The sequence below is a fragment of the Gorilla gorilla genome, chromosome 13 (assembly GCF_029281585.2).
Source record: "Gorilla gorilla gorilla isolate KB3781 chromosome 13, NHGRI_mGorGor1-v2.1_pri, whole genome shotgun sequence".
NCBI classification, from domain to species: Eukaryota; Metazoa; Chordata; class Mammalia; order Primates; family Hominidae; genus Gorilla; species Gorilla gorilla.
In genome coordinates, this window is record NC_073237.2 from 111616955 (window position 1) to 111641169 (window position 24215).

Here is a 24215-nt window from a genome sequence, read left to right on the forward strand (position 1 = left end):
GATGAAGCAGGAAAAATGGACAGATGTTGAGATAATGTCCAGGAAATGACAAAAGTTATGTTTGAAGAAAATAGCTTCAGACAGGGGAATGCTCACGGTTAATGGGAATCCAATGTAATGGATGTTGTACAGGAGGGAGATGTGGAGTGGTGGTGGTGCACAGTGTGCTGTGGATGCGCAGAAGTGAGTTCTTCATCCTTTCTGGGGTGTTGGAAGGTGAGTTTGGCAGAGCCATAAAAAGATGAATCAGAGTCACCAACTGGAGCAGATGAGAAAGGATAGCCCAGGCAAAGGGAAGAGAATTGCACCTACCTGGAAGAATTGGCATATGTTTGGGGAATGGTGAGATGCAACTAGTTTGGTGTATCTGGGGAAAATTGTGTCAGAATAGACTGGAGAAATTGACTGGAGTCAGATTGCAGGAAGGGATGGAAAACTACTCTCAGTTGAGTCCCCTCATGTGCTTCTCTACTCCCACCCCATCACTCTCTCTACATAACTGAAGTGGTCAGTAATGAATGCCAAGTATGTGCTATGCATCATACAAAGTGGTTTACATATTTAATCTCTTAATCTTCACAAAAATGGAAAAATTTGTGTCTTAACTAGAAGCAAATTTGGCTGACAGTAATATTGTCATTTCCTTGCTTTCAAATAACAGAGGCATAAACAAGATATAAATTTGTTTTTCTCTTATGTACAACTCTGGCATTCAGGATTATCCTGGGGGCTCTGGTCCAGGAGAGTTTTTCAGGTACATAGGTGCTTCTATTTTGTTGCTCTTCTATCTTAATTCCCCAGGCCATGTCATAGCCCAAATTTGGCTTCTCTGGTTCTAGATATCTTGTTTGTATTCTTGTCAGCAGCAGGGAGGAAGAGAAGAAAGAGAGTCATGGGAGCATACTAGGTGTGTTCTAAGAAAGCTTTCTGGAAGCTTCCTCACAGTGTTTTTGCTAGCATCTTGTCCAGAAGTTAGTCAAATTGCTGCACCTAGTTGCAGAAGATACTAGAACATGTAATATTTATTATGGGTAGCCATGTACTCAGCTAGTAATGGGAGTTCTTTCACTGTGGAAAAGGGGTGAAAGAATAGTTGTATCTACTAAAGGTGGATTTTTATCCAATTTTCCAGACAAAGAAATTGAGGATTAGAGAAGCAGGATAACTTGTCCATGGTGGCACAGTTGATGAATGCCTAAGATTTCCACTGATGCCAGTTCTAGTGGTTCTAACCACAGGTTCTCCCAAAAGCAGAGCCAAAGACAAGTACCTGGGTGAGAATATTTGTAATGGAATCATAGGATTACCAACAATTGTGGTTTTCTGACAGCTGAAGGTGGTCCTGGGATGCAGGACTTTCAGTTTTAAAACTGCAATGTTCTGGAAAACTGTCCTGAGGATGAGATGATCCAGAAGCAAGGGATAAGCACCAGGCCAAAAAAAAAAAAAAAAAAAAGCATCATGAATGTGCATTATGAGGCAATGGGACTCCATCTCATTGGGGCCTCTGTGAATCATGCAGGATGCCCTTTAGAATTGTTCTCCTGAAATATGGGTACCTGAAGCTTGTACCCAGTAGCTCATTTCATCATGAGTTGAGGGTTCATCCCAGAGGCTTTGACTCCAGAAGCACTTCTGGGTTTCGTCTGCCTGCACCATGAGCCAACTTGGGATGAGTGAAGAAAGTTCTGGGGCAAAACTTAGAAAGACAAATTGCAGTCCTAGATGAGGGGTCTTGGCCTTATCAGGTGAGTGGGAATGGTCTACCATAGGGAGAACTCCAATTACAGGTGAGTTGAGGGAATAAAGTGAGTATCAGAGAAATCTGCTGCATCTTATTTAAGAATTTTAAAAGCTCAGATATTATTTTCACAGGGTAGTGATTTTTAAACCATGCTTCTTTAATTCTCTGAAGGTTCCAAGAGTTTTTTCTGGACCAAACTTTCATTCTCTCTCTCTCTCTCTCTCTCTCTGTGTGTGTGTGTGTGTGTGTGTGTGTGTGTATGTTTATATTGCAGGAGTGCTCATTGTTTTGACTCTTTAACTTAAGCCAGAGTGGTTCTAATTTTATCTTTTACATCTTATCACTTGAATAAAAGTTTCCACAGTTTAAAAAGTTTGTAAAACATTGGATTGAGTAATAGGCAGTTACTGCAGTACTTATGCAGGGGAATAAATTATCAAGCAATGCTTGAAGCATCCCATTCTGGCTACAGCCTGGGGAATGTGTAGGAAGATCATGCCTGCAGGCAAAGAAAACAGCCTTGAAGCTGCGATCACTCAGTCAATGAAGGACATTGGAAAAGCCAGGGAGAGAATGGAGAACAAAGTACTAACAGCAAGACTTACTCTCCAGCATAACTCATACATCTTAGTTTGGGTTGCCTCCCCAAGCAGAGCCCAAGACAAGAACTTGGGTGAGAATATTTGGAAGGGAATTATAGAGTAACCAACTATTCCTGCTTGCTCACAACTGAAGGAAGAATCTATATGTTAGAGTTCCTGGACTAGACAAGAAATTGGATTTGGATGGTAGAGACTGAGGAAGCTCAGTCTGCTGCAGAGTTTTGATTTGTCTAGCTTAGGATCAAAATGGTGCTATTTGTTGAAAAATTGATATACAGTGGAAGAAGCTGATTTGGGGAGATAATGATTCATCTGTCTAATGAGTAAATGGCCCGCACCTGAGGTCCCTCTTTCTATAATATGTGGAAGCTTTTATTTGGGGAGGATTGTGATAATTTAGAGAAGACCCCCTGGCTCCTACCTCCTTTTGAGAATCCTCCAAGAGAGAATTATCCAGCCAGAGTGTTTGTTTTTCTCAGGGCGCAGGTAGAAAGAAATCAATTCTTCCTTCTCTGAATAAACAGATCAAGGTATGCTGTTGGTGATGCCTGAGACTCTTACCTTTCCATTCCTTACAGAATCACTGAACATTGAATTTATTAATGGCACTTTGGATATAATGTCACATGATGTGAAATTGGTTGTCATTAATTCATTTATACACGGGACATTCACAAAGTAACTTTGTTGACAAAACTCCCTGAAAAAGGATGACAACTTAAGAATGACATGGTTTCAGCCTTGACGAGCTCTTTGTGGATTTCTACTCATTTGGCCATTTAAGACTCTTCATTGTACTTCACTCATGGCAACACACTGATAAAATTAGTGAAAAAAATAAAACAGTAACAACAAACACCAAAAAACCTCATCTTACTAAAATAGAATAACATCCACAATCTTTAAAGCTTACTTGAAAACTATCACACATGAAAGGAAGAAAGAATGGATTTCTCAAAACCTGAACCTTAGGCAGGTGTATATGGTGACCATTTTGACTTCTTAAGATATAATATGAGACATAAATGACCTGCAATGATGATGGGCTGCTTTAGAAATACCCCTTTATTCCTTTTGCTTTTTTTTTTTTTTTTTTTTTTTTTTTGAGAAAGGGTCTCGCTCTGTCACCCAGACTGGAGTGCAGTGGCACAATCATGGCTCACTGCAGGTTCAGGTGATCCTCCCACCTCAGCCTCCCAAGTTACTGAAACTACGAGTGCACGCCAACACACCCAGTTAATTTTTTTTTTGTATTTTTTGTAGAGATGGGGTTTCACCATGTTGCTCAGGCTGTTGCTTAATCCTTTAAAGCCATCAGCTGCCCCAGGATTCATCCTTATTCTCTTTTTAAATAAATGGGTATTTTGGGTGGAAATTTCAAGAAATACGGAAGTATATGAAAGCACTTTTAAATTATGTGTGTGTTAAAAAAAGAATACTACATATGAATATTATAAGGATGATGTATTATAACTCGTATCAACTGCATACACTAGCAAGTCCTGCCAACCAAGCAACTTTGGAGTACAAATTGTCTTTTCCTTGATTAGACTTAGGTCTCCTGGATCTTAGCTGCAGGGCTGCTGTTCACAAACAGAGTGCTGAAACTCTCAGGTTGTTTAGCACCCAGCTGAGGGGGTGGAGATTTTCATACATGAGTTATTCTAAGATCCCCCAATTGAAAAGAATCTCCCTCTTAAATACCAACATAAATAGGGCAAGACGTCGTACAAATTATATGAAAATGAACGTGATGCAAGATATGGTCCTTCCCCATCCCTGCAGGATTCCCACTTTACCTCAACTGTGCCAGAATCCATGGCTCAGTCTTCCATCCAATGAAGCATGCTCTATCCAGACTGAGGATTACTGAATGCTTATTGGCCCTAAAAGTACTTTATTCAAATGAGACTTTTGTTACAATTTTATATATAAAATGAATAGGAGCAGTTCTGCTGAAATGGGCATGAGGACCCTAGGACCCATCTTTCTTAGGTTATTTCTCACCATGTTTGGAGGCTTCCAGGGATCTACAGAATATAATTTGCAAATACGTGATGTAGATAATTCCAGCTTTTGAGTGCCTATGGGAAAGTTGACTGAGTTAATCCTCTGGGATTTGAATCCTGGCTCAAATTTTCACGCTTTTTATGTTTTCGGAAGACATTATTTAATTTCTCTATGCCTCAACCTTCTAAACTTTTAAGGAAATAACATCTTGTTCACAACCAAATAGAGTTTCTTTGAGGATCACATGATGTAAGACATGTAAAAGAACTTAGAATTATACCTGTTACAGATTAAGCACCCCGTAAATATTACACAGTATTGTTTTATTAATAAGGCTCTAAGTTAAATAATTATAACTTAGTTTGAGAAGTCAGTCCATGTCAGTGAGCCTATGTTCTCATTTTTTTTTCTGGAATAAAAGTAATAAATAACAACAAAAACAAAAAGAATAACATCATCAGTAACAACCACCATGAAACTCACCAATAATCACTGCTTTCTAGTAATTATCTATTCTGTTTAGCCACTGTTTTATAATTTTTCTGGACCTCACAGTAGCCCTACAGGGCAAATGCCTCTTAGACCCATTTTACAGATGAGAAAATCAAGATTCATAAAAGGTAAGCCACTTTCCCATAGTCAGACAGGTAATCCATGGCAGAGCCAAAGATGGTTCCAAGGATGAAGGCTTCAGATCCTGATGTCTACATACATGAATGATACTCAAAAGTAAGAGCCACCTTTTTTACTGATGCTCTATAAACTCTTTTTTGGGCGAAGTATCTGTCACATCAATCATTTATCATTTCTTTGTGTTACAAATGATCTAATTATGCTCATTTAGTTATTTAAAAATGTAAAATAAATTATTGTTGAGTGTAGTCACCCTACTGTGCTAGATCTTACTCACTCTATCTATCTAACTATATTTTTGTACCCATGAATCATCCCCACTGCCTCCCAACACAACTACCTTTCCTAGACTCTGGTAACCAGTGGTCTACTCTCTTATCTCCATAAGTACAATTGTTTTAATTTTTAGCTCCCACAAATAAGCGAGAACATGCAGCTTATCTTTCTGTCCCTGGTTTATTTCACTTAACACAAAGACCTACAGTTCCATTCATGTTGTTGCAAAGACAGAATGTCATTCTTTTTTATGGCTTAAGAATATTACTCCACTGTGTAAATGTACCCTATTGTTTTTATCCGTTCATCTGCTGATGGACACATAGGTTGTTTCCAAATAGTAGCTATTATGTATAATGCTGTAATAAACATGTGAGTGCAGATAACTCCTTGATACACTGATTTTCTTTCTTTTGGGTGTATACCCAGCAGTGGGATTGCTAAATCATATGGTAGTTTTAACTTTAGTTTCCTGAGGAATTTTCAAACTGTTCTCTATAGTGGTTGTACTATTTTACATTCCCACCAAGAATGTATAAGGGTTTCTTTTTCCCTACATCCTCACCAGCATTTAATATTTTCTGTCTTTTGGATAAAAGCCTTTTTAACTGGGTGAGATGACACCTCATTGTAGTTTTGATTTGCATTTCTCTGTTGATTAATGATGCTGAACATCTTTTCATATACCTGTTTGCCATTTGTATGTCTTCTTTTGAGAAACATCTATTCAGACCTTCTGCCCATTTTTAATGGGCTTATTAGTTTTTTTCCTATTGAGTTGTGTGGGCTCTTTATATATTCTGGTTATTAATTGCTGGTCAGTTGGATAGTTGCAAATATTTGCTTCCATTCTATGGGTTGTCTCTTCACTTTGTTGATTGTTTTCTTTCCTGTGGAGGTTTTTTAATTTGATGTGATCACATTTGTCCACTTTTGCTTTCGTTGTCTGTGCTTGTAGAGTATTACCCAAGAAATCTTAGTTTCAGATATTTGGTGCTTACATACAAAAATGCTACTGATTTTTTTACGTTGATTTTGTATCCTGCAACCTTACTAAATTTTATCAGTTCTAATAGTTTTCCAGTGAAGTCTTTAGGTCTTTTCAAATACAAGGCAATATCATTTGCAACCAGAGATTAATTTGACTTCTTCCTTTTCAGTTTGGTTGTTCTTTATTTCTTTTGTCAGATTGCTCTAGCTAGGACTTCCAGTACTATGTCAAATAACAGTGACAAAAATAGGCATCCTTGTTATCTTCCAGATCTCAGAGGAAAGGCTTTCAGTCTTTTCCCATTTAGTATGAAACTAGCTGTGGGTCTGTAATATATGGTTTTTATTGTGCTGAGGTATGTTCCTTCTATACCCAGTTTTTTGAAGGTTTTTATTATGAAGGAATGTTGAATTTTATCAAACTCAAATGCCTTTTCAGCAGCAATGTAAATAATCATATTTTTTCTTGTTACCCCTTATTCTGTTGATATGATGTACCACATTAATTGATTTGTGTATGTTGAACCACTCTTGCATCCTTGGGATAAATCCCACTTGGTCATGATAAATGATATTTTTTAACATGTTGTTGAATTTGGTTGGCTAGTATGTTGTTAAGGATTTTTGCATCAATGTTCACCAGGGATACTGGACTGTCGATTTCTTTTTTTAATGTGTGTTTGGTTTTGATATCAGAGTAATATTGGCCTTGTAGAGTTAGTCTGGAAATATCCCCTCCTCTCTATTTTTCAGAATAGTTTGAGTAGGATTGGTATTGGTTCTTCTTTAAATCTTTGATGAAATTCAGCAGTGAAGCAATTGGGTCCCAGGCTTTTCTTTGCTGGGAGAATTTTCATTACAGCTTCAATCTCATTACTTGTTATTGGTTTGTTCACCTTTTGAATTTCTTCATGGTTCCATCTTGGTAGCTTGTATATGTCTAAGAATGTATCAATTTTTTTCTAGGTTTTTGAATGTCTTGGCATATAGTTGCTCATTGTAGCCTCTAATGATCTTTTGAATTTCTGTGGTATTGGTTGTAATGTCTCCTTTTTCATCTCTAATTTTATTTATTTGGGTCTTCTTTCTCTTTTTTTTTTTTTTTGTTAGTCTGACTTAAGATTTGTCAATTTTATCTTTTCAAAAAAAAACCTTTTTATTTTATTGATCTTTTGTATTGCTCTCTTCATTTCAATTTTATTTATTTGTGCTCTGATCTTTATTATTAATTTTTTTCTACTAATTGTGGGATTGGTTTGCTCTTACTTTTATACTACTTAAAGATGCATCTGCCAAAAGGGGTGGCTCACGTCTGTAATCCCAGCACCTGGGGAGGCTGAGGAGGGCAGATCACAAGGTCAGGAGATCCAGACCATCCTGGCCAATATGGTGAAACACTCTTTCTACTGAAAATACAAAAATTAGCTGGGCGTGATGCCACACGCCTGTAGTCCCAGCTACTCAGGAGGCTGAGGCAGGAGAATCACTTGAACCTGGGAGGCGGAGGTTGCAGTGAGCTGAGATCGTGCCACTGCACTACAGCCTGGTGACATAGCGAGACTCCATCTAAAAAAAAAAAAATGCATAATTAGTTTGTTCATTGAAAGTTTTTCTGCCTTTTTTTTTTTTTTTTTTTCTGAGATGGAGTCTCATGCTCTCACCCAGGCTGGAGTGCAGTGGTGCAATCTTGGCTCACTGCACTGCAACCTCTACCTCCGGGTTCAAGTGATTCCTCTGTCTCAGCCTCCCAAGTAGCTGGGACTACAGGCATGCACCACCATGCCTGGCTAATTTTTATATTTTTAGTACAGATGCAGTTTCACCATGTTGGTCAGGATTGTCTCGAACTCCTGACCTCGTGATCTGCCTGCCTCGGCCTCACAAAGTGCTGAGATTACAGGCATGACCCATGGTGCCTGGTCTATATTTTTGATGTAGACAATTATACTATAAACTTTTCTCTGAGTATTGCTTTGACTGTACTCCATAGGTTTTGGTATGTTGTATTTCCATTATCATTTGTTTAAAAAATATTTTCAATTTCTTTTCTAATTTCTTCATTCACCCACCGGTCATTCTGGAGCATATTTTTTAATTTCCATGTGTTTCTATAGTTTACAAATTTTCTCTTGTTATTCATTTCTAATTTTATTCCATTATGGTCAGAGAAGATACCTGATATAATTTCTTTTTTTTAAATTTTTTAAGGCTTGTTTTGTGGCCTGATGTATGGCCTACTGTTGAGAATAATCCATGTGCTGAGAAGAAGAATGTGTATTCTGCAGCCATTGGAAGAAATGTTCTGTAAATATGTTTTAGGTCTATTTTTGGTCTATAGTGCAGACTAAGTCTAATTTTTTTTTTTTGGGGGTGGACAGAGTCTCGCTCTGTCACCCAGGCTGGAGTGCAGTGGTGCGATCTCGGCTCACTGCAAGCTCCGCCTCCCAGGTTCACGCCATTCTCCTGCCTCAGCCTCCCGAATATCTGGGACTACAGGAGCCTGCCACCACGCCCGGCTAATTTTTTGTATTTTTAGGAGAGACGGGGTTTCACCACGTTAGCCAGGATGGTCTCGATCTCCTGATCTTGTGATCGGCCCACCTCGGCCTCCAAAGTGCTGGGATTATAGGCGTGAGCCACCACACCCGGCCAAGTCTAATGTTTTTATTGATTTTCTGTCTGGCTAATTTGTCCAATGCTGAAACTGGGGTGTTGCAGTCTGCAATTCTTATGGTTCTGGGATCTATCTCTCTCTTTAGCTCTAATAACATTTGTTTTATAAATCAGGATGCTCCAGTGTTGGGTGCATATATGTTTACAATTGTCATATCCTCTTGCTTAATCGACCCCTTTATCATTATATAATGACCTTCTTTTTCCCTTTTTTATAGTTGTTGTCCTGAAATTTATTTTGCCTTATGTAAGTATAGCTACTCCTACACTTTTTTTGGCTTCTGTTTGCATGGAATATCTTTTACTATTTTTTAATTTTTATTCTATTTATGTATTTATAGGTAAAGTGTGTTTTTTGTAGGCAATAGATCAGTAGGCCTTTTTTTTTTAATCCATTCAGCTTCTCTTTTTCTTTTGATTGGAGAGTTTAGTGCATTTACATTCAATGTTATTATTGATAAGTAAGGACTTAATTCTGCCATTTTATCATTTGTTTTCTGGTTGTTTTGTTGTCTTATCTTCCTTCTTTTCTTCCTCCCTGTCTTTTAGTGAAGGTGATTTTCTCTGATGGTGTGTTTTAATTTCTTCCTTTTTATTTTTTGTGGATCTGTTGTATTTTTTTTATTTGAAGTTACCATAAGGCTAGCAAATAATATCTTAAAACCCATTATTTTAAACTGATGACAACTTAATATTGATTGAATAAACAAACTAACAAGCAAAGAGAAATTAATAAAAACGCTACACTTTAACTTTGTCCTCCCACTTTTGAACTTTTTGCTGTTTCTTTTTGTGCCTTACTGTATTGTCTATGTCTTGAAATGTTGTTTTAGTTATTAATTTTGATCAGTTCATCTGTTAGTGTTTCTACACAAGATATGAGTAGTTTACACAATTACAGTGTTACACATTTTGTGTTTTTCTGTGTATCTATTATTACCAGCAAGTACTGTACCTTCAGATGATTTTTTGCTGTTCATTAATAGCTTTTTCTAGGCCAGGCATGGTGGCTCACACCTGTAATCCCAGCACTTTGGGAAATTGAGGCAGGCGGATCAGGAGGTCAGGAGTTCAAGATCAGCCTGGCCAACATGGTGAAAGCCCATCTCTACTAAAAATACAAAAATTAGCTGGGCATGGTGGCATGTTCCTGTAATCCCAGCTACTTGGGAGGCTGAGGCAGGAGAATTGCTTGAACTGGGACCCAGGAGGCTGAGGTTGCAGTGAGCTGAGATCACACTACTGCACACCAGCCTGGGCTACAGACCAAGACTGTCTCAAAGGAAAAAAAAAAAAGGAAGCTTTTTCTTTTCACCTGGAGAATTCCGTTTAGTATTTCTTGTAGGTCAGGTCTGGTGTTGATAAAATCCCTCAGCTTTTGTTTGTCTCAGAAAGCCTTTATTTTTCCTTCATGTTTGAAGCATTTTCACTGGATGATATCCTGGAATACAAGTGTGGTGCTTTTTTTCCCCACCTTTAGCACTTCAAATATGTCATGCCACTCTTTCCTGGCCTATAAGATTTCCACTGAAAAATCTGCTGCCAGATATATTGGAGTTTCATTGTATGTTATTTGTTTCTTTTCTCTTGCTGCTTATAGAATCTTTTCTTTATCTTTGATCTTTGGGAGTGTGATTATTAAATGTCTTGAGGTAGTCTTATTTGGGTTAAATATGCTTGGTGTTCTATAGCCCTCTTGTATTTGAATATTGATATTGCTCTCTAGGTCTGGGAAGCTTTCTGTTATTACTCCTTTGAATAAACTTTCTACCCCTATCTCTCTCTGTACTGCCTCATTAAGGCCAATAACTCTTAGATTTGTCCTTTCAAGGTTATTTTCTAAATATTGTAGGCATGCTTCATTCTTTTTTATTCTTGTTTCTTTTGTCTTCTCTGACTTTATATTTTCAAGTAGCCTGTCATTAAGCTCACAGATTCTCTCTTCTGCTTGATCCATTCTGCTGTAAAAGACTCTGATGCATTCTCTAGTATGTGAATTTCATTTTCCAACTGCAGAATTTCTGTTTGATTCTTTTCAGTTATTTCAATCTCTTTGCTAAATTTGCCTGATAGTATTCTGAATACTTTTTCTGTATTATCTTGAATTTCATTGAGTTTCCTCAACGAACTATTTTGAATTCTCTGTCTGAAAGGTTAATTATCTCTATCTCTTCATGATTGGTCCCTGGTGTTGTATTTAATTTGTTTGGTGAGGTCATGTTTTTCTGGATAGTCTTCATGCTTGTGGGTATTAGTAGGTGTCTGAGCATTAAAGAATTAGGTATTTATCATAGTCTTTACAGTCTAGGTTTGCTTGTACTTGTTCTCTCTGGGAAGGTTTTCCAGGTATTCTAAGGGATTTGGGTATTGTAATCTAAGCTTTTGGTCACTGCAGCTATGTCTGTGTTAGGGGGGCACCCCAAGCCCAGTAACTCTGTGGCTCTTACAAACTTATAGAGATACCGCCTTGGTGGTCTTGGTAAAGGTCCAGAGGAATTCCCTGGATTACCAGGTGGAAACTCTTGTTCTCTTCTTGTACTTTCTCTCAAACAAATGGAGTCTGTGTCTGTGCTGGGCTGTGTGAAGCTGGGGGAAGGGGGATACAAGTGCCCCTGTGGCCACCACCACTGGAACTGTCCTGGATTAGATCCGAAGCCAGCAGAGCACTGTGTCTCACCCATGGCCTATGGTAAACACTTTCTGGCTACTGTGTGTATTAGCTCAAGGCCCTAGGGCTCTACCATCAGCCTGTGACAAAACCAGCCAGGCTGTGTCCTTCCTTTCAGAGCAGCAAGTTTCCCCCACCTCTAGGCTGGTTCACAGATGCCATCTGGGAGCCACGACCTACAGTCAGAAGCATTAGGAATCTACCTGGTACTCTATTGTGGTAGAGTTGGCACCCAGCCCACAAGACAAAGTCTTTCCCACTCTTCCCTCTCCTTTCTACAAACAGAGGAGTTGCTCCCAGTGGCGACCACCATCCCAGGCCCATGGCGAGTACTGCCTGGCCACTGCTGATGTTCACTCAAGTTCCAGGGGCTCTTCAGCCAGCTTGTGGTGAATGGTGGCAGGCATGGGACTCTGCCTTCAGGGAAGTGGGCTGTCCCCTGACCCAGAGCACATCCAGAAAGGCCATCCACGAGCCAAGGCCTGGAATCAGGAACCCCAAGAGCCATTTTAGTGCTCTACCCCTCCGTGGCCAATTTGGTACCAAAGTGCGGGACTAAGTTATCTTTTTTTTTTTTTTTTCTAAAGCAGAAGGAGGCTTTCCTTGTAGTCACCACAGCTAGGAAATACGCTGGGTCACACCTGAAGGCAGCACATCTCTGACTCTTACTTGAGGCCCACAGTGAGTACTGTCTGGCTAGTGCAGCTGATTATTCAGGGTCCAAGAGCTCTTTAGTAAGCAGGTGATAAATTTTGCTAGAACTGAGTTTTTCCCTTCAAGCAGTGGGTGCCTTTCTGGCCCAGGGTGTGTCTAAAAATGATTTCTAGGAGCTATGGCCCGGAATGGGGACCTCAGGACTCTGCCTGGTGCCGTATCAAACTGTGGCTGAACTGGTATCCAAGTTCCAAGACAAAGTCCTTTTTACTCATCCCTCTCTTCTCCTCAAGTGGAAGGCAGGGGCTTCCCCCAGAGCCGTGAGCTGAGTTGCCTGGGGTTAGGAGAGGACTGGAGCAAGCCCTCGCTTGGCTGCCCCAGCTAGTGTCTCACTAGGTTGCATCCCAAACGCTGACCAAAACCACGGGCTCCAAGCCAAGAACAGCACCAGGACTTGCCCAGGAATTTTAGTTCTTGTGGCTTAGACTGCCTTTCAAGCTTATTTAGGACCCCATACCCCTTTAGCTCATGATAGAAAGGCTTGCTGGAACTCAGGTTCTGATTTCTGGAGCGCTTGATTCCTTTCTCACTAGGCCTGGTCTAAATGCTCCCTCTGTGGGTGCTGGTGCTGGCTGAGTTCTGCCTGGTATTGATTTCTGCTGTGACAGGGCAACAATGGGTTCCAGTGCAAAGTCCCACAATCACTGCACTCTCCCTTTCCTAAGCACATAGGTTCTCTTTCCACGCCACATGGCCGCTGCCAGGGTATGGGTGAGGGGTGGTGACAGCAATTCAAGACTGTCTTTCCTACCCTCTTCAAGTGATATCACTTGATATCAAGTGATATCAAGTTAAAACCAGGCACTGTGATCGCTCAACTGATTTTTGTTCTTATGAAAGTGCTTTTTGTGTGTGCAGAGTTGTTTAGTTTGGTGTTCTTATGGGGAAGATGATTGGTGGAACTTCTATTTGGCCATTTTGCTCTGCCTTCTCCCTATAAACTCATACATGGGAATGGCAGTAGTTATGTATGTACTCAAGAGCTCAAGGTCCTTCCTTTTCACTGATAAAACGAAGTAAACTCGTGGTTGTGATATGTGAAATTCTAAATCAAGACAGTACTCCTTCACTTTCTCCATCCTGCATATACCTTGGCTTCTAATTAGCCTAGCAGATCTAGAGCTCCCTTTACTCAGACCCTGAAAGTGAGACAGTGTAATGTGAACTTTGGTGTTAGACTGGGGTTCAAATAATGCCTTAGCCACGTTCTAACTGTGATATTTTCAAGTTTTTTCTTTTCTTTCTTTTTTTTGAGACAGACAGGGTCTCACTCTGTGGCCCAGGCTGGAGTAGAGTGGCAGGATCTCATCTCACTGCCACCTCTGCATCCTGGGCTTGGGTGATCCTTCCACCTCAGCCTCCAGAGTAGCTAGGACTACAGGTGCACACCACCACACCCAGCTATTTTTCTATTTTTAGAGAAAGAGCTTCTGCATGTTGCCTGGGCTGGTCTCAAACTCCTGAACTCAAGGGATCTGCTCGTCTTGGCCTCCCAAAGTGCTGAGATTACAGGCATTATCCACCATGCCCGACCTTTGCAAGTTTTTCCTATTTTCTGATCTTATTATTTTTTTCCTTTATAAAGGTAGTGACATCTACCCACAGGGTGGCTATGAGGTTAAATAAGAGAGAAAGCTTTTAGCCCAGTGCCTGGAGTTCTCAAGATATAGGAGCTATTATTATAATTATTAAGTTCATTATCCCCATCAGTCCCAGGAATCTGTTTCCAGCCACATTTCACCCAAATGTGAGATCCTTTCCCAGGAGTCTGTGTGTTCTGCATAGCTGAGAAGGCACCAGGCTATTCTCTGCTCCCTTAGAAAAGGCATTTTCACCATCAAATGGCTCTACTGAATCACCCTAACATTTTCCCCTCCCCTGCCCCCTCCGTGCTAACTACATTTTGGCACTTCTTCAAGCGGCTTTCTGTAATGAGCAGGTTCCCAGAGAAAGCTGTTTCCTGAAAGGCTTATAGCATTTAAAAGAAAACAAGTTTAGGGTCTCAGCATTCTTGCTTTTGAAGAAAGAAAGAAAGAAGCTTAATCTGTAGGCCTGGCAGCTGTAGCAGGAGCCTCAGGCTTTCCTGATCACAAACCTAAAGAACCACCATCTCATCATGCATGCTATTTCTCAGCTCCTTTGCAACTTCATTCTGGCTTGCCGATTTGCCTGGGGAGGGTTTTATGGGAAACCCAACCTCTCCCCTAATTCTTTATTCTTCAAATTAGAGCTGGGTACTGTTGCCATCCCAATCAACACAAATAAACCCTTTTCTTACAGTAGCATGAAATATAGTGGCATGAGTGTGGGCGTTGTTTCTCTGACAGGTTTAGAGACTTGTGGTGTAGTGAGGGGATGTACATATATGGGGGCTAAACAGACTTGGGTGCTGGTCTCCCACACCACAACACAGCTGCGGCACTTTGAACAAATTATTTATTCTCTCTTAGCTCCATTGTCTTTCTTAGTTCAACTGAAATCACTGTGTCTACTCTGATTGTGCTATGAATACTACATATGGCAATGAACATTAAGTGCCTAGCATAGTGCCTTGAATAGTCTATGTACTTAATTAATTTTAATCCATTTATGAGCTATGTATTCATTCATTTGATGAAATGTCTCCTGAGCTCTTTGCATGTCACACAGTGTTAGGCATTGAAAATAAAGACAGTAAGCAAGTTGGACACGGTGTCACTGCTTTCATGGTGGGTACAGTCAGTGAGTCTATGTTTTATACATTGGGTAAGGAGAGTTGAAGATAAATGACCAGAATGACATAGTTAGTCATAAAACTGTTAAATATTAAAAGTTGTATGGGACCTCGAGGACTAAATAATCTCTGTGCAAATTAGAATACATTGTATAGCAAAGGGGAATAGTGATATATTTAAAATCACATGGAAAGCCACCAAGAAAACTGGAGCTTAACTCATAATTAAGTACTTTTCTGCATTCTCTGCTCTCAGGAAGGTTATAGTTTCACTGACAGATGAAATAATTTGTGAAGAGAATGCATCAGTATGTATTATTTTGCAAAACAAAACAAAACAAAACAGAACAAAAAAACCCCAAAACCAAAAACAAAATAACCTAGAAGGATCTCTACTTTTAGGGAGTTATTGAAGGGCAATTTGTATAAAAAGGGAGACCTAGATCTAGGCCTTGATGGATGATGAGTTGGGATTGAACATTCTGGGCAGAGAGAAATGCATGAAAAACACTGCCATTTGGGGAATTCTTCCTAAGATGCTAGAATTTTTTTTTAAAAACAGTTTTAGTGCCACAGGTATTTTCTCTTAGAAGTAGCTCTGCTTAACATAGATATTTGTCTCAATAGGTAATAAATTACAAATAAATGGCACTACATGCATAGATCTGTCTTTCCATGGCTTTCTGGATTATGAAAACATTACCCCACAGGAAGATTATATTACATCTCTGATCTTTTTCTGAGGGGTATTGTAGATTGAGTTTGTTCCAGCCCCAACATGAATATCTCATTTAAGAGCCATTAAAATTGTTTTCTATCTCTAAAATCTGTAAATTTCAAGTCAGTCACACCTTTTTTCCAATGGGACCTCACACAGACTTTTCATGAGAAGCCTTTTCATGCTTTCAGAAATCATCATTTGCCAGAAAGAATATTAGCTACTCAGCCTAAATCTACAAAGGGAGGCAAAAGTCAATATTCAGTATGATTCATAGATATCAGCCTCATAAGAAAAATTCATAAATGTTAGGAAGGTTAACTTAGATATGACACATGTCGATTCTTATTAAGTTTCCCACTGACCCTTGGACTTTCTTGGGGCAAGGAATTCTGTTAAGTGTAATGATATCCCAATAGATTTGTAGGATGGCTTTTTCCTTACAAACTGGAGTCCAAATTATTTTGAATATAGTAAAAGCAACTGTAATTTTTTCCCTGCTTGCCAAATGGGGACATTGCCTCTCTTTTGGAAAGCTCTGTGTCCAGGTGGACTGAGCCAAGATGTTTTGGGCATCTGTAATGTGTTGCAGTGTTGGTTTGTAAGAGCAACTCAACAGCCTCAGTTGATTCTACCAACTGCTCGCCACCAAATGGTGAAAGTGGTGTGTTGGAACTGACCTAGGTTGGAGCCCTCACAGCTTTCTATTCAGATGGAAAAATAACTTTTGACAGGTTGTTGAGCTGGGTGAGACTGGCTGGGAGGCCACTTCTTATGATTGGGTGGGTATAGATTTTCTATAGCCCAGAGTTAAGAAAACAGTTTGCGTAGCTTACAAAATTTCTTCTCCCTTCCTGCCAAAGAAACAATCCAGGGAAGTAATTCATCTAGGTACAGCGGACGTGAGATTGTGTGTTGGCTTTGTCTTTTTATCAGCTTAGCTCTTAGAAAACTTACTTGATCTGTTGGCTGCCTCACCTATAAACAGAGGCACTGATACCTAATTTGTAGGTTTGTTGTAATGCTCAAATGAGAGGTAACACATAAAACACTTGGCAAACAAAAAAAAATCTTAATAATAGTAGTAATTTTTTTAAAAATCAAATTTTAAAAGAATTTCAGGGGAATTTAATGGAAGAGGTTCCTAAGGAGTGAGCACACTGAAATTCAGAAAGAAGCCCATTAGAATGAAACAACAGATTTCTGGATCTTATCCCAGCTTTTCTATGCCTGTTTCATTTTGTCAGGGAACCTGGAAGTGATCAACAGAAAGCACTCACACTTAAACAAGTCTGCATGTGATGAAAGTCTAAAGCAGAACAGCACTTGACGCATTTATACCTAGAGAGAACCATGATTACCCCATGGGCTTCAGTATGCCTGATTATCTAATTCTTTGCTCTCTACAAAGAAATGTCAACAAGGAGAGTTAAATCTCTACTAGGGAGAGAGTGATTCGAAAATATAGAGTGAAAAATGAGTCAACTAAGGACTTTATTGGCTAATGTGAAAAACCATGACTTCCTGGTTGGCCTTTTCCATGGTATGAATAAAATTCTAAAAAATCCCCAAAACCCCAAACAAACAAAAACATGGTATGTTCATGCCAATGAGACAATGTCTATCCTGAAACACTTTCTCTCCCTCCCTTCCTTTCTCCCCATTTAAGTATATTGAATGAGCAGAATAGGTAGGGGTGGGGGGATCAGAAAAAGGCTATTTTTCATTAAAGCTGCTCCTATGGACCCCATGTCAAATCCTCCATTCCTGCCCCCTCGGATGAAAATCTTTGGCAGCCCAGCAGCAGATCTGCTCACTCTTAGAGAAAATCTGTCTTCTATCCATTTCAAACTGCAATGCAATTTCATTTCAATAATCAAAATATCCAGTCCCCTTTATTAAGTCAAAATGTTAAACTTCATTACAATTTAAGTTTCCCTCCTTCTTAGCTCAGAAAGCCTATTGTTGGTAAGGGGTGTGGGTGTAGGTGTCCTTTGATCAGTTGCTTTTATACTTTTTCTACAATGTATACTTTTAATTCTCCCTCTCAGTTGTAGAAAATTATGTTCAAGTCAAGGGTGGGGAGGTGAGCTGGGGAGAGAAAGGTTTAGAGACTAGCGTTATTGCGAGCAGGCATCAGTGCTGTCTGGCCTGGGCAGTTTTTTAAGGTGGATTCTCTTTTGGAGTTCTCTGTGCATAGGTGGAGACTCCGCTTTGCCTTTGTCTTATTTCTGGAGGTTTTCTGTATTAGTTTGTTCTCACACTGCTAAAAAGAACCACTTGAGATGGCGTTATGTATAAAGAAAAGAGGTTTAATTGACTCACAGTTCTTCATGGCTGGGGAGGCTCAGGAAACTTACAATCATGGCAGAAGGTAAAAGGGAAAAAAAGACACATCTTACATGGTGGCAGGAGAGAGATAGAGAGGCGGTCGGGGGGAACCACCACTTTTAAACTATCAGATCTCGTGAGAACCCACTCGCTGTCATGAGAACAACATGGGGGAAACCACCTCCATGACCCAATCACCTCCTACCAGGTCCCTCCCTCATCACATGGGGATTACAATTCAAGATGAGATTTGGGTGGGGACACAGAGCCCAACTATATCAGCTCTCCTGTATCATGTCAGTGAATACATCTCCTATGGCTGGTTGCTTAAGAGGCTGCACAACCTCTGCTGAGTTTTCATCAGCCCTCCTGGTTCCTCTCTTAAATAAAGCCTGTTCAGACGGCTCCTGCATGGCTAGCATGCTCTGTCACTTGGATCCATTATCAGTGACATGCAGTGACTTCCCAATCTGTTCTATTCAGCTGCTACAGGCTGCTTCAGTCTACCATCTCCTCTTTAGGTTTTATAGGCGTGTCAGTCTGGTCGGTCATGAGTCTCCTGAGCATCCTCCAAACTCTAGGAAATACATGTAGCCTCTTTTATTCATCTCTTTTAAACTCATTTAGATCAAAATGAGGGGAAAATAAGTCTGTCATGGGATGGAAGTGGAGGTAGGACTTAAAGCATGCTTCAGTGACAATCCATCTCTAATGTCCAGCTTAAATTATGTATTCCTTTAATGTATTAGGCTAACACTTGCAAAATCAGTTGTAAGCCATCTCCTTTGTCATTTCTGCATGGATGGACAAGCAGCTTACTTTGATATGTTAATTATTGTTTAGGGCACGTAGCTGAAAATGAGGCTGCATGCCATCAAAACCTCCTGTTACTCTTTATTTCTTTCTACCTTCCTATGTTTATCATTTCACCAGAAAATGTTGCATGCTCTTTAGTTATATACTAGGCACTCTGTTAGATGCTGGGGATATAAAAGAAAGTAACAATGGATATGACAAACAAATAAATGTAGTATTATAATACAAGGTAATAAATGCCATTATGGAAGAAAGAGAAGGGTTCTATACCTAGGAAGGTAGAGAGGATAGATCTAACTCTAATCTGTAGGATTGGATAAGCTTTCTATTCTAGTGGGAGGCATTGTCTAAGCTGAAACTTGAAAAACTAATAGAAGTGTTAAGACCAATAATTTGGTTTGAGGGGAAGTATCAAGTAGAATGGAGAATATGTGTGCATAAGCTAGAAGAAAGTAAGAATCTGGTATATTCCAGACAATAAAATAAATCCAATTTGCATGAAATATTTACAGAGAGTGTGGGTGCTGGAGTGTGGGATGAGATTAGAAAGGAAATTACAGTAAAATAATAGAAGTTTAAGACTTTTATGATGAGTACAAATGAAAACGTCTATACTTTTGAGGAAGTGAATCTGTTTACAAATTGTATTCTTTTAGGTATATTTGGTTACTTTCCATTTCAGAGGATCTATCCTGTTTGTAGTGATTAGAATTGGAAGCTGTTTAAGTCTCCTTAACCATATTTGTCACATACCATCTCATTCTTCCATTAATTTGGCAAGCATACACAGAGTCCCACTCTAGCCAAGTCCTCTATAAGACCCTTTGAACTGGTGGCTCAAGCCTGTAATCCTAGCACTTTGGGACGCCAAGGCGGGCAGATCCCTGAGGTCAGGAGTTCAAGACCAGCCTGGCCAACATGGTGGAACCCCCGTCTCTACTAAAATGCCAAAATTAGCCAAGCATGATGGTGGGTGCCTGTAATCCCGGCTACTCGGGAGGCTGAGGCAGGAGAATTGCTTGAACCCAGGAGACGGTGGTTGCAGTGAGCCGAGAGTGCTTCACTGCACTCCAGCCTGGATGGCTGAGCAAGACTCTGTCTCAAAAAATAAAATAAAATAAAATAAAATAAAATAAAATAAAATAAAATAAAAAACATGTTCTGTTCATCAAATCTTGCAGAGGAGACAGAGAAAGAAATCAATGGTGAAAATTTTAAATTCTATAATACAGGGTCAGCTAGTCTAAATTTTGTAATAGATGTTTTCCATGGGATGACAGAGGAAGAAAATGAAAGAACATGGAAGAATCAAGATGAAGCCAATTTGGAGGTAGGTGTGTGTGAAATAAAAAATACTTCCAAGAGTAGATGATACACCTGAGCCAAGAGCTGAAAAGGTACAGATGTTAGCCAAGTGAGTGATGGGCTGGGAGACCCACTCTAGGCAGAGGAACATCTGTGAAGAGACAGGAAGCACGTGAAGGCATAACATATTCAGGAAAATATCAGTTGTCCAGATTGGCTGGAAGACAGAATGGGTATATGTGGGAATTACAAGAGATGTATTTGGAAAGATAAGTGTAGGTATGTGAGGGAGCAGATCAGGAAAACCTTGTGTGCCTTATTAAAAAGTGTAGGTTTTCTTACTTTAATTTTGGGAAGGTAATGGAGTCTCTGAGTCATAAAGGCCTCTTTCTGTATCTTTTCTATACTGGCAAAGCTTGTTATTACTATTAATACTTATATGAAGTGTCTAGCTTATGGAAGGTGGGCAGTGGCTCTGGGATCCACAAGAGAACTCTAAACTTAAAACCCTTTAGCAATAGCTTGCTGGGGTTGTTATGTAGAGGAATGCAGCAGAAAAACACAGCTTGTCACCAACAGGAGAAGTTCATAGAACTTGCAGTTAAGTGCCCTGGGAAGGTGTGGGGCTCAGAAAAACAGGCCAAAACCAGTCTGTCTAAAATAATGCTGAGTGGCCAATGTTCTTCTCTATGTAAGAATTTGGAAGCCCAGGTTACCTTACAAGAGGCTGATATTCTGAGATGCAAACACGATGGGTTTATTGTCTTTTTGTTTTGTTTTGAGACACGATCTCGCTCTATCACCCAGGCTGGATACAATGGTGCAATCTCAGCTCACTGCAACCTCCATCCACTGGGTTCAAGTGATCCTTCCACCTCAGTCTCTCAACTAGCTGGGACCACACGCATGCACCAACCACCAGGCCTGGCAATTTTTTGTATTTTCAGTTGAGACGGGGTCTCACCATGTTGCCTAGGATGGTCTCAAACTCCTGTGCTCAAGCAATCTGCCCGCCTCAGCCTCCCAAAGTGCTAGGATTATAGGTGTGAGCCACCATGCCCGGACAGCCTTATTTTCTAAATCTCAGCGTTCTCCAAACATTCTAATATGGCTTATTGTTGCTGCAGTGGAAGTTTTGTCACTGGGTTTTTTCCCCCACTCTTTTTCTTCCCCTCTGCCCCAAAACTCTTTGGATACCAGAGCATTGCCTGCTGCCCTTAAAGGGAGGAACCTAGCTGATCTGACTCTGATCCTTTTAGCAGTATGTACTTCAGCATATATGTGTGTGTGTGTGTGTATGTGTATGAATACATGCATATAAATATATGTATATATTTTTTCATATGCATTTATATAGATACATAGCAGGGAGGTAGATGGATGGATGGATGGATAGATAGACAGATACATACATATATTTGCATGATACCTAAAAGGGGGAAAATAATTACATTTGTCTCCTTTCAAATATGTACAGGAAGTGTAGCCCAGTAAAGGAATCACTTGAGTGTCATTTTTGTTTATTTTGTTAAATTTAAATTTTATTGTTCCATCTTTTCAACTATGATTCATAGGTTACTAAAAATATCTAAAGTGAATTAAATTTTGGACATTAGGATCTAAAATTTTCACAACACCAGATTTATCCTGGAATGAAATTAAATACAGCTGTTATTTTAGTGGAGGGATGACAGAGTTCTTGTAATCTTCCTATTCTTATTTCAATTTTCTAATTTAGTGTAGATCTTCTTATATTTCTTTCTTTGTGTCTTTTCTCTCAAGAGGCTTACAGTAAGCCTCCATATTAGGAGGCAAGAAAATGAAATTGGGTGGATGGTTCATTGTCACCTCTGGTAATGATGACAAGACTGTCCATGACAACCATCCCTGAAAGTGTTCTCCTCTTCCATGGAGTTGGCCAAACTTACCTGACCAGTATGTGAAAAATTTGGTTGAAAAGTTTGGTCAATTTTGGAGGCTCAGTCCTGTCCTTAAAAACGTGTCAGGACTGCTAAGATCCATGTTGCCAGAATCTGACAAGAACCTCTTTTCCAACCTGATCACCTCTTTTTACCTCTATCCACCTTACACTTAGCTTCCCAACCTGTGTCTGAATTCCCTGGATTCTTCTCTTTTGTACAAGAAGCCTATGCCCCAGAGAGCTTATCTGTGCTGTTCTCTGATTTTCTTCTTTAGTGAAACTCCATACTGTTCCAAGGAATAAATGAGATAATGCATGTAAATGTCTTAGCACAGGCCAAGTGCTCAGTACCCAGAAGAATAAAAGTATTAATAACTGCTGCAAGCCCTATGATGGATTTTAGGAAAATATGAGTCTACCTTAAACCATTTATCACTCCACCTAAGAACATGTATTACTGTAAATCTCTATTAACTGGGTTTCTAATTGGCAATCTATTTTCTTAACGCCTCCACTCCTGGCTCCTCCATTCTCAGTGGGTCACTGTGTTGCAGAAGACAGTTCGTCTTTTCCCAGCAAGAAGGCCCATCACGATGTCTGAGTTCGAATCCAGGTTTTGCTACTTACCAGCTGTGTGACCTTGGACAATTTACCTCCATGGGTCTTAGTTTACACCTCTGTAGAGTGGGGATAATAATAGTGCTTGCCTCATAAGGTAGGGGAAGGATTAATTGGGTTAAAATGTGCAAAGTATTTGCAAACTATCTGGCCCAAGCGATGATCATATGAAGATATATCACTACTATCATGAATCTCCCTGCATTTAGTCCATGACTAACATGAAGCTCCCCAAGAAAGGAAAAACACACACATATAAACGGCTTTCTTAGAAAGGAAACTAATCTACAGAGCTGCACATCTAGCCACAAGGAGGACCAATGGTATGCTATTATGCAGAGAATAGTTTATCGTCTCATTATCTTGAAATAAAATATAACAGAATCTTGGAATTTTGTTTTTCTCTGAGAAACAAAGTTTCATTAAAGTTTTGGACTTTGCTCCCCCACACAAAGGCACAACAAGCCCTGAAAGATCCATTTGAGTACCCACTCCTACAGAAGCTAGAAAAGTAATTTGTTTATCATTAAAATTAAAAATATCTTGCCAAAACTACTGGAGGTCAGTTTCAGCTAGGTTCTCTGATGATATATTAAGTGCACGTGAGATTGTGTAAATTTTCAGTAGCAAGCTCTCAAATCGTATTTGTAACGGTAATAATAACTTGCATTACTCTTACATAAATGTTAAGGATTAGAATATATTATATTTTTTAGACAGAGTCTCACTCTGTTACTCAGGCTGTAGTGTAGTGGCATTATCTTGGCTCACTGCAACCTCCACCACCTGGGTTCAAATGATTCTCATGCCTCAGCCTTTCAAGCAGCTGGGACTACAGGTGCATGCCACCATGCTTGGCTAATTTTTTTTAATTTTTATTTTTAGTAGAGATGGGATTTTACCATGTTGGCCAGGCTAGTCTCAAACTCTTGGCTTCAAGTGATCCTCCTGCCTCAGCCTCCCAAAGTGCTGGAATTACAGGCATGAGCCACCACGCCCGGCCTATTACTCTTATGAGTTGAATTTTTGTGTTGCCTAAAATTCATCAGCAAAATGCTAATTGCCTGTGTAATGGTGTTCGGAGGTGAGGCCTTTGGGAGGCAATTAGGATTAGATTATGTTATGAGGACAGGGCCTTCCTGATGGAATTAATGCCCTCCTAAAAACAGGGAGTCATGAGATCCATGTCTGCCTTCCATGTGAGGATACAAGAAGAAGACAGCTGTTTGCAAACTAGGAAGAGATCCCTCACTGGACACCAGATCTGCTGGCACCTTGATGTACTTTCCAGCCTCCAATACTGTGAGAAATAAATGTTTGTTGTTTAAGCCACCCAGTCTGTGGTATTCTGTTATATCAGCTCAAACTAAGATAATTACATTAAGCCTAATACAATAACTATATATTTTATATTAATATAACTACCTTCATCACTTTTATTTGATAGTGAAGGAAAGTCTTCTATGAAATTTTCACCTGGGGA

At 39.7% G+C, this 24215-nt stretch overlaps 1 long non-coding RNA gene across 6 annotated transcripts in view; it reads left to right on the forward strand.

Annotated features, from left to right (window-relative positions):
• The window catches only part of LOC134756903 (uncharacterized), a 203783-nt gene that overhangs the window by 66613 nt on the left and 112955 nt on the right, over positions 1 to 24215 (forward strand). For 5 of the 6 annotated variants that reach the window (XR_010130336.1, XR_010130337.1, XR_010130338.1 and 2 more), the window contains exon 1: positions 1531 to 1748. The exons of the other annotated variant lie outside the window; for it this stretch is intronic. This is a non-coding gene — a long non-coding RNA (uncharacterized lncRNA). Of the gene's footprint in view, positions 1 to 1530; positions 1749 to 24215 lie in introns of those variants that run through there. 6 annotated transcript variants of the gene reach the window in all.